Below are 14,255 nucleotides of genomic sequence, written 5' to 3'. Positions count from 1 at the left end.
TCTGTGAGTCAATTATGTCATATGGGATATAATTGTCTATTTACAAATATAGATGTGTCTGTCTTTAGAAGAAGCGATGGTTCATTAGCTTTTAAGGGTGTATTAGACGGCAAACTTTATTTAGTTGATTTTGCAAAAGAAGAGGCCGGTCTAGATGCATGCTTAATAGCTAAGACTAGCATGGGCTGGCTGTGGCATCGCCGCTTAGCACATGTGGGGATGAAGAACCTTCACAAGCTTCTAAAGGGAGAACACGTGATAGGTTTGACTAACGTGCATTTCGAAAAAGATAGACCTTGTGCAGCTTGTCAAGCAGGTAAACAAGTGGGAGGAGCACATCACAGCAAGAACGTGATGACCACTTCAAGACCCCTGGAGCTGCTGCATATGGACCTCTTCGGACCTGTCGCCTATCTGAGCATAGGAGGAAGTAAGTATGGTTTAGTTATTGTTGATGACTTTTCCCGCTTCACTTGGGTGTTCTTTTTGCAGGAAAAATCCGAAACCCAAGGGACTCTCAAACGCTTCCTCAGGAGAGCTCAAAATGAGTTTGAGCTCAAAGTGAAAAAGATAAGAAGCGACAACGGGTCCGAGTTCAAGAACCTTCAAGTGGAGGAGTTCCTTGAAGAGGAAGGGATCAAGCACGAGTTCTCCGCTCCCTACACACCACAGCAAAATGGTGTGGTAGAGAGGAAGAACAGGACGCTCATCGACATGGCGAGGACGATGCTAGGAGAGTTCAAGACCCCCGAGTGCTTTTGGACAGAAGCCGTGAACACGGCGTGCCACGCCATCAACAGGGTCTACCTTCATCGCCTCCTCAAGAAGACGTCGTATGAGCTACTAACCGGTAACAAACCCAATGTATCGTACTTTCGTGTATTTGGGAGTAAATGCTACATTCTAGTGAAGAAGGGTAGAAATTCTAAGTTTGCTCCCAAAGCTGTAGAAGGGTTTTTGTTAGGTTATGACTCAAATACAAAGGCGTATAGAGTCTTCAACAAATCATCGGGTTTGGTTGAAGTCTCTAGCGACGTTGTATTTGATGAGACTAATGGCTCTCCAAGAGAGCAAGTTGTTGATTGTGATGATGTAGATGAAGAAGATGTTCCGACGGCCGCTATACGGACTATGGCGATTGGAGAAGTACGGCCACAGGAACAAGATGAACGAAATCAACCTTCTTCCTCAACTATGGTGCATCCCCCAACCGAAGATGACGAACAGGTACCTCAAGTGGAGGCGCTCGATCAAGGGGGAGCACAAGATAATCATGTGATGGAGGAAGAAGTGCAACCGGCACCTCCAACCCAAGTTCGAGCGATGATTCAAAGGGATCATCCCGTCGACCAAATTCTGGGTGACATTAGCAAGGGAGTAACTACTCGATCTCGATTAGTCAATTTTTGTGAGCATTACTCTTTTGTCTCTTCTATTGAGCCTTTCAGGGTAGAGGAGGCCTTGCTAGATCCGGACTGGGTGTTGGCCATGCAAGAGGAGCTAAACAACTTCAAGCGCAATGAAGTTTGGACACTGGTGCCTCGTCCGAAGCAAAATGTTGTGGGAACCAAGTGGGTGTTCCGCAACAAACAGGACGAGCACGGGGTGGTGACAAGGAACAAGGCTCGACTTGTGGCAAAAGGTTATGCCCAAGTCGCAGGTTTGGACTTTGAGGAGACCTTTGCTCCTGTGGCTAGGCTAGAGTCCATTCGTATTTTGCTAGCATATGCCGCTCACCATTCTTTCAGGTTGTACCAAATGGATGTGAAGAGCGCTTTCCTCAACGGGCCAATCAAGGAGGAGGTGTACGTGGAGCAACCCCCTGGCTTCGAGGATGAACGGTACCCCGACCACGTGTGTAAGCTCTCTAAGGCGCTCTATGGACTTAAGCAAGCCCCAAGAGCATGGTATGAATGCCTTAGAGACTTTTTACTTGCTAATGCTTTCAAGGTTGGGAAGGCCGATCCAACTCTTTTTACAAAGACATGTGATGGTGATTTGTTTGTGTGCCAAATTTATGTCGATGACATAATATTTGGTTCTACTAATAAAAAGTCTTGTGAAGAGTTTAGCAGGGTGATGACGCAGAAATTCGAGATGTCGATGATGGGCGAGTTGAACTACTTCCTTGGGTTCCAAGTGAAGCAACTCAAGGACGGCACCTTCATCTCCCAAACGAAGTACACGCAAGATCTGCTGAAGCGGTTTGGGATGAAGGACGCCAAGCCCGCAAAGACGCCGATGGGAACCGACGGACACACCGACCTCAACAAAGGAGGTAAGTTCGTTGATCAAAAAGCATACCGGTCAATGATAGGTTCTTTGCTTTACTTATGTGCTAGTAGACCGGATATTATGCTTAGCGTATGCATGTGTGCTAGATTTCAATCCGATCCTAAGGAATGTCACTTAGTGGCGGTGAAGCGAATTCTTAGATATTTAGTTGCTACGCCTTGCTTCGGACTCTGGTATCCAAAGGGGTCTACCTTTGACTTAGTTGGATACTCAGACTCCGACTATGCTGGATGTAAGGTCGATAGGAAGAGTACATCGGGGACGTGCCAATTCTTAGGAAGGTCCCTGGTGTCATGGAACTCTAAGAAACAAACCTCCGTTGCCCTATCCACCGCTGAGGCCGAGTATGTTGCCGCAGGACAGTGTTGCGCGCAACTACTTTGGATGAGGCAAACCCTCAGGGACTTTGGCTACAATCTGAGCAAAGTCCCACTCCTATGTGACAATGAGAGTGCTATCCGCATGGCGGAGAATCCTGTTGAGCACAGCCGCACAAAGCACATAGACATCCGGCATCACTTTTTGAGAGACCACCAGCAAAAGGGAGATATCGAAGTGTTTCATGTTAGCACCGAGAACCAGCTAGCCGATATCTTCACTAAGCCTCTAGATGAGAAGACCTTTTGCAGGTTGCGTAGTGAGCTAAATGTCATAGATTCGCGGAACCTGGATTGAATTGTAGCATACATGTACTTATGCTTTTGATTATGTTCCTTTTTGCATTTTGTTGCTTATTATGGTGCTCAAGTTGTACAAACACTCCCTGGACCTCACAAGTCCGTTGCAAAGTGATGCACATGTTTAGGGGGAGATGTGTTACAACTTGACCCTTTGAGACTAACCATTTGCTTGAGTTTGCTTGATTTAGTCTCGAAGGTGAATTGAAAGGGAAAAGGTGGACTTGGACCATGAAAGACTTCCACTGCACTCCGATGAGAGGGTAACTAATTCCAAGTTCATCTCATGAAATCTTATTGCCATTTGCTCTTAATTGAAGACTTTGGTGAGGCAATGGGGTTAAAAAGGCCAAGATTGATCCCGTTTTGGTGCTTGATGCCAAAGGGGGAGAAAATAAAGGCCAAAGTGATAAATGGATCAGCTACCACTTGAGAGATTTTGAAAATAGTAGAATAGAGTTTTTGTTTTGTCAAAAACTTTTATTGTCTCTTATTTTCAAAAGTTGGCTTCTTGTGGGGAGAAGTGTTGATTATGGGAAAAAGGGGGAGTTTTTGAAATCCGTGATCAAATTCTTTGAAATGACTCTCTTTATGCTTCAATATGTGTGTTTGACTTAGAGATAGAGATTTGAGTTTGATTTGCAAAAACAAACCAAGTGGTGGCAAAGGATGATCCATATATGCCAAAATTGAATCAAAACCAATTTGAGTTTTTATTTGAAGTGATTTTGCACTTGTGCTATCTACTTTATGTTGTGTTGGCATAAATCACCAAAAAGGGGGAGATTGAAAGGGAAATGTGCCTTTGGGCCATTTCTAAGTATTTTGGTGATTGAGTGCAAACACAAGTGCTTAAATGTGAAAATATGTCCAAGGATGAACAAAGTGCAAGTCACAAGTTAAGGTATGTTTCTAAGCCTTAGTACATTGGTTTTGTGTACTAATGTATTTGTCTAAGTGTTAGAAACAGATAGAAGAAGAGAAGAGAAGACTTGGCTGTGTACAGCCAAGGGGCTGCTTCGGTCTGGGGCACCGGACTGTCCGGTGGTGCACCGGACAGTGTCCGGTGGTGCACCGGACAGTGTCCGGTGCGCCAGGCTGCCTCGGCCGAAGAGGCCGCTCTCGGGTTTTTCTCCGGCGACTTCGGCTAAAATTCACCGGACTGTCCGGTGTGCACCGGACTGTCCGGTGAGCTAACGGTCGGCCGGGCCAACGGTCGGCCGCGCGATCGGCGCGCGACACGTGGCCGAGCCAACGGTCGGAAGGAAGCACCGGACTGTCCGGTGTGCACCGGACTGTCCGGTGCGCCAGATCTGCAACGGTCGGCAACGGTTGGCTTCGCTTTTTATGGAAACAAATCGGGCACCGGACAGTGTCCGGTGTGCACCGGACTGTCCGGTGCGCCACGAGACAGAAGGCAAAGATGGCCTTCCAGATTTGTTCCCAACGGCTCCTAGCTGCCTTGGGGCTATAAAAGGGACCCCTTGGCGCATGGAGGAGTATACCAAGCATTCCTACAACTCTTCTAAGCACCAAGACATCAATCTCACGCATTCGTTTCATTGTGATAGCATATAGAGCTCTTGTGGAGTTGTGAACTCTTTGTGTTGCGTTGCGAGCTCTTGTTGCGACTTGTGTGCGTGTTGTTGCTCTGATTTTCGAGTCTTGTGTGCGTTGCTCATTCCCACCTTACTCCGTATTCTTTGTGAACTCAATTGTAAGGGCGAGAGACTCCAAGTTGTGGAGATTCCTCGCAAACGGGAAAAGATCAAAGGAAAGAAAAACACCGTGGTATTCAAGTTGATCATTGGATCACTTGAGAGGAGTTGAGTGCAACTCTCGTCCGTTGGGACGCCACAACGTGGAGTAGGCAAGTTTTGTACTTGGCCGAACCACGGGATAACCACCGTGTCAACTCTGTGATTGCTTTCTTGTGGTTATCGTGTTTTGAGTTCTCTCTAGCCACTTGGCCATACTTGTGCTAACCCTTAACAAGTTTTTGTGGCTTAAGTTTTGAACTTTTACAGGATCACCTATTCACCCCCCCTCTAGGTGCTCTCAGTGTTGATTCTGATTTGAGACAGATCTTTTGTAGAAGTATTTTTCCATCTGATATTAGTAAAAATCCCTCTAATGATGAACTAAGATGTTTATCTCTCAATCACCGTGCTTGCAACATCTTAGTTGATTCTCTTTCTAGAGGTGCTTATTTTGCCATCATGAGTAGTGATAATGATTTATTTGTTGATGCTCATGATTTATGGAATAGAATTAAAGTAAAATATTGTGTGGCAAATTGTACTCCCTATATTGCTTGTGATGCTAACCTTTCTATTGAAGAAGATCAAGAACGATGGGCACCCAACAATGAATCCACCTCGTCGACAGGTTTGGTCTCCACTAATAATAAGTGTTTTATTGCTAACAATGATGGTGGAGACAAAAGCCATGATGAGGAGGAATATGAGGATGATAGCGAGGATGAATCTTCATCACCTCAAGGTACATTTTCCTATTTGGCTTCCACTGACATTAATGACAGGGAAAATGAGACCGATGATGTGGAAGAAGAGGAGATTCGCCGTTTCTACATCCATCTCAACAAAGAGGACAAGGCACTCTTGGTTAAGCTGTTGAGAAGGAACAAGGAACAAGGCGAGACGCTTCTCAGGCTAGAGGAGTCCCTCATCAAAACCAACAACAGCCTGGAGAAGAAGACCAAAGAACATGAGAAGCTAAAGCGCTCTCATGATGATTTGGTCCAAAGGTATGAATATGTTTTAATTGAGCAAAGAAATAGTCATGATACATTATCTGATATTGCTCAACTTAAAACGGAAAATTCTATGCTTAAGAGTCAAGTAGAAACAATGGACTTAGAAAAACGTGCTCTAGGTAAAAAGTATGATATGTTGTCATATTCTCATAATAAATTAGTTGATGACCATATCATGCTTAATGTTGCTCATGAGGTTATAATTGCAAACTTAAATTCATGTGAACCTCATTCTCGTACGTGTGCGCATTTGAATTGTATATCATCATATGCTAACCCCTGTTGCTCAAAAGAAAGCCAATCATTGATTGAGCAACAAGTTTTAGGGTCACAAAAGAAATTCTGTGGGAACAAGAAGCAAAGACAACTAAGGAGAAGACACATTGCTCAACTCTCTCAAGATATCCACGGGCGCGTGGTGAAGAAGCTTGAGAAAGGAAAAACTGCAGCAAGTGTTAAGCTCAATAAGAAGAATGTTCCCAAAGCTATAAATGAAGAAATCAACATGAAAAAGGAAAAAGGTAAAAATACAATTAGTCATGTTGTTTGCACTGATCATCTCTCCATGTCATTCAAGCACAAAAAGGGAAGAGGAAAAAGGAGGTGCTTCAAATGCAAGGAGATAGGACACCTCATCGCGTCTTGTCCGTACAAAGACAAGGATGAAGGGACAAGAAGTTGCTTTGGATGCAAAAATAAGGACCACATGATCACTTCATGTCCGGTCATGAAGAATCAAGGATGTGCATCCTCCAAGGTGACCCTCATCAAGGAAAATGACACACAGCAAGCGTCATGTCAGGTTGAGCGACGCTTCTGCTACAAGTGTGGTGAGCAGGGTCATCTATCCAAGGTATGTTATAAAGGTAAGATTCCTAAGCAAGTGAATTTGTGTCAATCTTATTCGCGTTGGAGACCCAAATCATACACTTGTGCTAGATCTATAACGAGATCACCTAGAACTAGCACAAAGGCAATTTGGGTACCAAAGGCACATTTAAATGATCATTATGGACCCATCCCGAGATGGGTACCAAACTGTGCTAACTAGACCATGCAGGTGCCTTGAGATGGACTGGAGACCATGGGAGAGCTTAAACTCTATGCTTAATCTGTTAATAGTTTTGGTGTTTATTGACTCAAGGTTGAATCACTAGTGAAACACTAATCCCATGTTCATCTCAAGTGAAATAAGGTGTATAGGTCCTGAATCATTATTGGTGAATCAAGTAAAGGACTTTTGATGAGAATCTACAACTTGCTCTCCAAAGGATGGTACCCGTGTATTTTAAGTACATAATTGCAATTTAGTATTGCTCTTAAGTTGGCTTGTTGTGCTACCTGACTTTGGAGTAGTTATGCTTTATGATTGCCTGTGTTAAATGAATCATAATGATGTTTGCTTAATCATGACTGGTGTTATATAGGATATATCTTTTGAATCATTCATGGGTAGCTCTTTCATTTGTTATATCCACAACAATTAACTCTCTTGGTATATATATGGATTAACCTGTAACTTTTTGTAAGTCATGCTATGTGCAAATATGACATTTTGTTTAGTCCATGTTCACATGATTACCCTAGTTTGATACTGTGTGAATTTCAAATCCATGTCGTGCCCTTTTTGAGCTATGAGGTGCATGAGCAAAAGGAGCCCTGAATTGGTGATAACAAGTGCTCTCATAAAGGCAAAGGTATGGAAAATGGAACTGTGCAATTTTATTGAATATCGTGAAGTTCCATTGATAGTGATCATAGCTGTGTTCTTGCATTTCATTGGTAGTATCGTGGCTTAGGAGACTTATGCCTTAAAATGTTGTTTCTTTTGGTATACCTAAAGAACCTTCTTAACTATGATGTGCTTAGACATGATCATGTTGTTAGTATATGTGATGCAATGATAGTTAAGTATGAAGCATGTCTAAGTTGCGTGTAAATGTTATACTTCCTGTGAGTATTCAATTGGCTTAGGTGCCACTGAGGCATGCATTGTTGTATTTAATCAACCTTTCGTTTAGCCTTCAATTGGTGTTAAGTGGCTTTTCATTTGATATTCAAATTGGCATCTTTGTGTGATGAAAGTGATAGAGTATGCCTTGACCAAGGTATGTTGTAATCCCCTCTAGTTCTGAGGAAGCTAGAATGTGCAAAGTGCAAGTCATTCAAATACTTGATGCACAACTTGAGGGGGAGCACACATAACTTGTGTCTTTTGAGACTAACTATTTCTTGAGCAATCTTGTACAGTCTCAAGGTGGAAAAGAGAAGATGAGCATGAAATAGAGCAATCAGGACTTGGGTACCTCTGTAAGTCAAGTAATTGGTATCTTAAGTCATGAGTAATTGTATATCTTTAGATTGCTCATGCTCTATAATATCTGGTGATAATAGATGCTTATTCTTAAATATCATGGAGCCATGATAATAAATGAACTTGCAATTGGTATCTTTCAATTGGTAGCTGTGATAGTTTGCTTCATTTGACATCTTTTGATAATCATTAGAATAGAAGTTTCTTCTTGTGCCCAATACTATAACTTGTTCTAAGTTTGGTGTCTTAGCAACAAGAAAAAGTTAGGATAAAGAATCAGGCACAAGTGTGGAGAAGCTCTCGAGAGATTAAATACTTTCAAGATGGGAAGTACACTACAACATGGTAAAGGTACAAAAGGAAGTATTAATCTATGTGATAGTGCATCTGTTCAATAAGTAAGGGGGAGTTTTGATAGTCGTTTTTTCCTCCTTAAACACCCTGCTGTCCCTTGACATCATCCTACGTTCTTGTTTGAGTATGGTTTTTGGTGTTTGACGTCAAAGGGGGAGAAGTTGTGCATTAAAGCTTATCTCAACCTGAGAGGAAAGCTTATCCTAATGGGTGATGTGTTAGTTTGAGCTTTGCAAGTGTGATATTCATATGTTTCTTGCAATATTATATGTGTTGCTCATATGGACTAGTGTTTCCGCTGCAATGAATTATTTGGCTTCTATGGTGTAATAGATAGTCATGTGGTTAATGGTGTTTTAAGACTAAAAGTGCTTTAAGATTGCTTTAAATTGGTATCTTAGTTTAAATTGGTATCTTAATGGTGAATAGTGGTAGGTTGATATTCCTGTGATATATCCACTAAATTGAATGATGTTTAACTCTGATTATATGCATTTGTGTGGTATAGCATCATGGTTTGATTCTTGACACAATGCATACTAAAAAGTGCTAAGGTGTAGAAATGTTTCAATTTGCCTAAGTATGTGCAAATTGGCATCTGAGGCCAAAATTATGTTTTTGAAGTAAGCACTTATTTAGGGGGAGCATTCTATAATATTAGTATTCAAATTTGTGCTTCAAATCTTATTCTTATGTAAGCTTTAATTGTGTTGCCATCAATCACCAAAAAGGGGGAGATTGAAAGCTCTCTTGTGAGTTTTGGTGTTTGGATGACAACTCAATTAAAGGACTAACAAGTGTACTAAGTGTTGAACAGGTGCTTAAGGTAAAGCCTACAGGGTTCAACACAAGTGAACAAATGTGATAGTCCAAGAACTGGATTATGGATACATGATGGACATCACAAGTAAGATGGACATCGCATAAAGTGAGACTCGGGTGCGTAGCTCGGAGACAACTGATCAAGCCAAGGACGGAGGCAAGAAGAGCTTCGAGGTACCAAGTGCACGGGAGAAGGTCAAGGAGGCTGAGGAACCCAAAGCCAAGGGTGAAGAAGGAGGCTTGCAAAGTCAAGGGTGATCGAGTTGAGAACAGCTACGGCACATCAAGGATCACTACATAAGGACGTGACTTACAGCCAATGAGGTAACAGCTACAAGTATGTGGTGTAAGTCATAAGGCTCAAGATCAAGCTCTAAGGAGGAGATCAAGGTCACTAGAAGGAGAACAAGTGTCAAAACCAGAACTGGAAGCAGCCCAAAAGAGTTAAGTTCACCTTGATCTTTAGTTTGGGTTGTTCCTATGTTTGGAGATGTTCTATGTGACCTTTACAGGATGTTGGAGCCAAGTGATGTCAATCTAGATCAAGTCAAGCCGACTTGATGATTTATGAGTCCAACATCAAAGCTCAAGCATGTGAAATGCTATAGATGTAATGATTAAGAGAAGGTATGTTTCTATACTTAGAACATTGGTTTTGTGGACTAATATACTTGTCTAAGTGTTAGAAACAGAAAGAAGAAGAAAAGGAGAGAGGTGCAAAGGGCTTGGCTATGTACAGCCAAGACAGCTCAGTCTGGCACACCGGACTATCCGGTGGTGCACCGGACAGTGTCCGGTGCGCCAGGCTGAACTCTGGTGAACTGGCCGCTCTCGGGAATTCACCGGCGACGTACGGCTATAATTCACCGGACTGTCCGGTGTGCACCGGACTGTCCGGTGAGCCAACGGTCGGCCGGGCCAACGGTCGGCCGCACGATCTGCGCGGGACACGTGGCCGAGTCAACGGCTAGATGGAGGCACCGGACTGTCCGGTGTGCACCGGACATGTCCGGTGCGCCAACGGCTCCAAGACTGCCAACGGTCGGCTTCGCCATAAAAGGAAAGAAATCGGGCACCGGACAGTGTCCGGTGTGCACCGGACTGTCCGGTGCGCCACCCGACAGAAGGCAAGATTTGCCTTCCTGGATTGCTTCCAACGGCTCCTAGGCCCCTTGTGCCTATAAAAGGGACCCCTAGGCGCCTCCAGCAAAGTACAAGCGCAGCCAACAAGTGTAGACTTCACTGGAATCAATTCTCGCTCTCCCTCTTGTGTGTAACTCTATAGTTTGTGTGGAAGGCACAGCTATAAGCCTTTAGAGAGAGGAGTAGTGCTGCTAAGAGCTAGAGCAAGGTCTTGAGCGTATCGTTACTCTGCCGGGGTGCTGCCAAGAAGTATGTAAGCAGCCGCGGTTCTGTTGTAACTCCACTCAATAGTGAAAGGCTCTATCTGTTATACTGACAGATCTGAGCAAACGGAGGAAGGAGTTGAAATAGACTCCAAGCCCAGGTGTGGCTAACTCCAACGAGGACTAGGCAAGCATTTCAGGCTTGGCCGAACCTCGGGATAAATCCTTGCGTCTGTGTGCTCTGTTCTGTATTGTACTCTGACTCTCTGTCTCATTCGTTTTTATATCTGCACTTCACTACTTACTTGTGGTACTAGCTTTCCTTGAAGTGCAGGATATTCTTAAGACAGGAACTTCAATTCCACTGCAACCTACTCGAAGGGTTCTTCACTCCACTGCGATCCTGTCTTCGAGTAGAGTAAGATTTAAGTTTTGAAGTGATAATTTTTATTCGCCTATTCACCCCCCCTCTAGGCGGCATCCAGATCCTGTTCCCGGGCCAAAGGGAACTTTCACAACCCCCACCATCTTGGGACCCGGTACCATCCCCAAGAGGTACTTCTTGGGACCCGGTACCCCCCATCTTTTTTTGCAATGAGTATGGGGTTATTGGAGCGCATTAGGAAGAGGAGACATGATGATGATGATGATGATGATATGATGATGTTCTTCCTTCCTGCATTACATTTGTTGCGTTATAGTTCTCCTAGAGGGAGGAGGGTTAAGAAGCAGCGACACACATCGAAGCTAAGTGGCGAGGAGCATGTTTCAGAGTTGCTTCAAGGGCATGTCAAGAACTGTCGAGTAGCATTCAGAATGGAACCTGAAATTTTTAGAGCCATAGCCAACTATCTTAGGAAGGAAAGGTTGGTACGTGACACAAGGATAAAAGTTGAGGAGAAGCTCGGCTTCTTTCTATACATGATAAGCCATAATGCTTCATTTGAGGACCTACAAGAAGAGTTCGGGCATAGTGGTGACACTTTCCACCATCATATAAAGCATTTTTTTGACATAGTTGTCCCTTCCCTCGCCAAACGATTTTTGAAGCCTCCTTCTCCAATTCAAGTACATCCAAAAATTGAAAGGAATCCTAGGTTCTATCCTTACTTCAAGGTGATGGCATTTCAATCTTTGCCCAATATCTATCCATTTTCTTCTAAATTTTAGAAATTCACATGTAGTTTTCTTATGCAGAACTGCATTGGTGCAATTGATGGCACTCATGTGCCCATTACAATTTCACCTGACAAAGCTGCTCCTTTTAGGAACAGGAAGGGAACTCTTAGCCAAAACGTGATGATAGCTTGTGATTTCGACCTAAATATCGCTTTCATATCTACTGGGTGGGAGGGATCTGCTACAGATGCTAGAGTTCTTCGATCTGCAATGAACAATGGATTCAATGTACCTCCAGAAAAGTTCTATTTGGTCGATGGTGGGTATGCCAACACCTCATCATTCCTTGCACCTTATCGTGGAGTTAGATACCATCTAAAGGAGTATGGGCAAGGTCACCGTAGACCTCAGAACTACAAGGAATTATTTAACCATCGCCATGCCATACTGAGGAATCATGTTGAAAGGACTTTGGGGGTTGTGAAGAAGCGCTTTCCCATCCTCAAAGCTACCACATTTCACAAAATAAGGAATCAAGTGAAGATACCAGTAGCAGCCGCTGTACTTCACAATATTATTCGATCACTCAAAGGGGATGAGGAATGGTTAGATAATCAACCAGATAATATTTCGCCACAAAACTTTGTTGATCTACCGGATGGCGATCAAGGCAACGATCAAGGAAATGTCCAAGGAAATAATCTTAGAGATGCAATAGCACAAGAAATGTGGAATGATTACCAAGAGCATAGAAATTAGTGGCACATTTGTCTAAAAAATTGGCACATCTATTAGCCCTCATGTATTCTGGTTTAGTTTGGAATAGACCATATGTTGCTCTGTTCTACATTTTATTTACTGTCACATTGTTACCTCTCTTAATATTTGGTTTAATCCATTTCTCATTATTTAGTATCCTGAAACATAATATCATCTAACTGTTTTCATAATAGAATTTTTCTTTGTTCCTTTAGTTCCAATTTCAGAATAGAAATTTTAGCTAACTGTTTTCAGCATAGAAATTTGGTTTAATATTGTGTTATATAATATTAGCTAACATGTTTGGAAGGGGTTCTCCAAGAATCAACATGCTCTTATCAAAAAGTGCAACAAAGAAGCCTTCTCCTAAAGCTGGTGATCCAAGAAAACATGGAGGTTCTCCAAAAGGTATGCAAGTAGACTTAAGAGAAATTAAGCGCCTCTTGGAATTCTACTAGTAATGTTTCTTCCTTGTCTTGTGTAGAGAAATTAAGAGCCGCTTGGAACTCAACTCTAGAGAAAACTCTTGTGGACCTCTTGCATGAGCACAAGACAGCTGATTATAGGGGTCAAAATGGATGGACAACAGAAGCATGGAACAAAATTGTCAAGGAATTTCATCAGAGGGAACAATATGTCTATTTCACAAAGACACAAATACAAGATAAGGAAAGAGAGCTGAAAAGGGACTATAGGTTGCTAAAGGATGCAAAGAATCAAAGTGGAGCTCATTTTGATGAGAAGATAGGGAGGATTACGGCTGACCCAGCTTTATGGAAAAATATACCGACTTCTCATCCTAAGGCTAAAAAGTTCCGCAACAAGTGTTTTCCTCTATATGAGGCCTTGGGGGAGCTTTATGATGGTTAGTCTCATTACAATGTGCATGCTTTCCAATATGTTATGTTGTCTACCCTTTTTTAAGTAAAACTTCATTGTGTAGGGCAAACAGCTGAAGGGACCTACAACTACACCTCCACCCAACTTCCATATCTTACTCAAGTAGGAAATAGAGATGAGTTTCTCAACATAGAACATGAACAAGATGAAGTGGAAGAAACCTTGCCGGCACATGAAGAAGATGATGTCCGTGTTGTTGAGGCAGGAGATGCAACAGGTGAAAGGCATGATCCGGTGCCGCAGAGAAGGACTACTGCTACAAGAGGGAACTAACAATGAAGAAACAAGGACAAAGAGGCATAAAAAGGGCGATAACCTAGAAGGAATAATGGGAAGATACATTGACATGAGAATGAAGCAAGATGAGGAAGAAGCCACACAACTAGCAAAAGAGAGGGAGGAAAAGGAAGTGAGTCAAGCTGCAAACTTCTCAATCAAGAAGTGCATATCCATTATTGGTACAATGGAAGTTACAAAGGAGGAAAAAGCGAAAGCCTACAATGTCTTCAAGGACCTTGACAACAGGCAAATTTTCTTGAGTGCATGCGATGATGATGCTGAGTCTGCACTGATTTGGCTGAGAAACGAGATGGCTTAGCTGGTATGCTCTCTTCCTTTCCCTCTTCTCTTCCAACTAGATGCTTGAACATTTTAGTTTTATCTAGATGCAGTTATCTGATCATAATTAGACTATAATTGTTGCTAGCATGTATCCATGAGAGAAGTACATTAGCTGTTAGTTCATCAAGAAGTGCATAACCGTTCATCTTTGTCTCCTTTTGTTTGATCATGTCAAAGATGACTGGCTTTTTAGGAGTAGGAAATTGCAGAGTAGCTACTGCTTGTCTAATTACAGGCATACTTCACATTGCCGTAGGGACTGTCAATTAATT

The 14,255-nt window shown here is 42.7% G+C and overlaps 1 pseudogene; it reads left to right on the top strand.

Annotated features, from left to right (window-relative positions):
• The first annotated feature begins 12,760 nt into the window (after positions 1-12,760).
• Positions 12,761-13,960, top strand: LOC109944510 (uncharacterized; annotated as a pseudogene).
• The last annotated feature ends 295 nt before the right edge of the window (positions 13,961-14,255 follow it).

The sequence above is a fragment of the Zea mays genome, chromosome 2 (assembly GCF_902167145.1).
Source record: "Zea mays cultivar B73 chromosome 2, Zm-B73-REFERENCE-NAM-5.0, whole genome shotgun sequence".
In the NCBI taxonomy this organism is placed as follows: domain Eukaryota; kingdom Viridiplantae; phylum Streptophyta; class Magnoliopsida; order Poales; family Poaceae; genus Zea; species Zea mays.
The sequence above is the reverse complement of the archived record's forward strand: the minus strand, read 5'-3'. Positions and strand labels throughout refer to the sequence as shown.